At 43.1% G+C, this 2,313-nt stretch overlaps 1 protein-coding gene across 3 annotated transcripts in view; it reads right to left on the bottom strand.

The window, feature by feature from the left end:
- The window catches only part of NUMA1 (nuclear mitotic apparatus protein 1), a 182,722-nt gene extending 181,600 nt beyond the window's left edge, over positions 1-1,122 (bottom strand). For all 3 annotated transcript variants that reach the window (XM_042458107.1, XM_042458108.1, XM_042458109.1), the window contains exon 1: positions 1,008-1,122. The gene's annotated coding sequence lies outside the window, so the exon portion shown is untranslated. The remainder of the gene's footprint in view (positions 1-1,007) is intronic.
- Positions 1,123-2,313: the final 1,191 nt, after the last annotated feature.

Below are 2,313 nucleotides of genomic sequence, written 5' to 3'. Positions count from 1 at the left end.
AGTTTTGAAAGCAAAGCATTCCAGCTTTCCAGCGTAAGAAATAACTATAGCCAAAGGATATACAGAAATGGTTCCTTGCCTATAACACAATGTAAAGTAACTGCCATCAAATAAAGGCTCAATATATTGGAATCCATTCTACAAGAAATTCAGGATCAAGAGCCCTTTTTATTATCTCTAATGCTAGTATGGAAAGCCCAAAGGAGTCTTTGTGATGTCTGCTGTTGGAATCCAATCTTACATGAATCCACACAGAGTCCAGTCTTCAAGTAAGAGCAATAAGTTTATTCACCCATGAGCTATTGAGCACAGCCAGTCCCAGGAGAGTGAGATGAGGAAGAGAGAACAATCAATCCCTCTCCAACCCTCTTAAGAGTATATATAGACTACAGCTGATATCACTAAGGGCTGTGTCTTAAAGGTACCTTACATCACAGTCTTGGCTTTTTAGCTCAGAGAAGAGAAACAACCGTTAAAATGTGTAAAACTACGAACAGGGCTCAGGGGATGAATGGACAGGACATCTGAACAACAACAAAAGAACTAAGTGATCATGAACGAAACCAACTACAATAATTTAGGATGGAAGGTATACCTTCTTATAATGCAGCTAAGGCTCAGTGCCACAAGAAGCTGAAACATCTGTGAACATAACTGATGTTTTGAAACTAATCTATGCACTACAAATTTAAATACTGCCCAAGACAGCCAAAAAGACATCTCCTAAGCCTCCCAGCTTCTATAAGAATTGGTGGGATTTCCTATCACCAGGAACGAGCTTTTAGTGCTCTGCATAAACATCATTTCATTAATAGCAGAATTACCCAGATCAAATTTGTACACATATATGTGTTTGGGTTTTGTTTGTTTGCTTTGCAAGTTGTAATATTCATCGTCCTGGCTTCAACATTTTAAAAACAAAACCAAATCAAATTGCAACTGTTTGCATAGTGGCCACAAGTTGTAGGACAAAAAGGCAGGAAAAGGCTATATGCAACGCTTCTTACATTTTGTGGATGATCTTGATGAAGATGCTGCAGTCCTGGAGCTGAGATAATGAACTCAGGGCATCACCCAACTTCAGGCTGTTCACCTGGAAGAGAAATGGACTGTGTCAGAGGCTAGCATTCCACTAACATTCATCTCAAGTGTTAATATGCCAGATTAAACATTTGTAGTGAGACGTTATCCTTGTTTGCAATCTTTGCCCTTATGGACACCGCTGGGAAATCACATAGGAAATTAGTAGAAGAATTAAGTATTAAGTGTCGTATTTGGTCTCAAAATGAGTGTTCTGCTTAAAAGGAAAACGATCCCCATCCAACTCCCTGCTCAGCTATGAAGCTGAGTGACAAAGGACTAGGACTAGGTCACCAACTCTGACTCCTTTGGAGCACAGCCAGCTGTGGGTTTGTGGTGCCACAACACACCCAGAAAGCACCAGGTGCAGAAGACTGTCATGTGAAGCTGTTGTGAAGATAACTGATTGCAAAGCTTTGGAATATTTAATGTTGCACCTCCTGAGAAAATGCTACCTGCCATGGATGGTACCACTATCCTGGAGGCGACAGACCACCTCCAGGGTCAAAGTCTCTGAACTAGGAGAGGAAGGGATATTCAAAGACCCAGAGTAAAAGCCAAAAAAAGTCACTTCCTCAGAACCAGAAAACCCTGATGGGGCAAATCCTGAAGCACCTTCTTCATCCTGCCCCAAGTCATTGAGTATAAATCTTAAACCAGGGCTACTCCTGCCCTCTCCCATTTCCGATTTACGCACAGCGAGGCAGTGGCCTGGAGAAGGGAAGGCAGGTAAGGAGCGACACCTGGATCTGTTCTGACAGCTGGTGAATGACAGCAGCATCCATTCAGGACAATCCTTGCCTGCCCCCAGCTCTCAGCCAGATGCCTGGTGGCAACGAGGGGCAGCAGAGGGTCATCATCTGCCATCCGCCAGAGGATGTGTCATCACTGTGTTCCACCACCACTTAGTTTGCACCTTTCTCTTCCTCACACTCATTGGCCCATCACATTTGCGGCTTTGACTTTTGCAGATTTGATTATGTACTCTCTAGGAATCTCTTAAGTCCTCCAGCGCAATTCTGCCAGAGGTTGACCATAGAGTTGCGCTGGAGAACCTAGAAGTTCCTAGAGAAAACACTTCTCTAGGTATTTGTAGGCCGTCCAGCATGAGTCTATGATCAATCTCTGGCAGAAGTTGACCAAAGAGTTTCACTGGAGGACCTGGAGATTCCTAGAGAAGTGTTTTTTCAGGTAAAAGATAGTGTGGGTTTTGTTAATGTACAGTTTTTCCAC

The sequence above is a fragment of the Sceloporus undulatus genome, chromosome 3 (genome assembly GCF_019175285.1).
Source record: "Sceloporus undulatus isolate JIND9_A2432 ecotype Alabama chromosome 3, SceUnd_v1.1, whole genome shotgun sequence".
NCBI classification, from domain to species: Eukaryota; Metazoa; Chordata; class Lepidosauria; order Squamata; family Phrynosomatidae; genus Sceloporus; species Sceloporus undulatus.
This window is presented reverse-complemented; position numbering and strand designations above follow the sequence as displayed.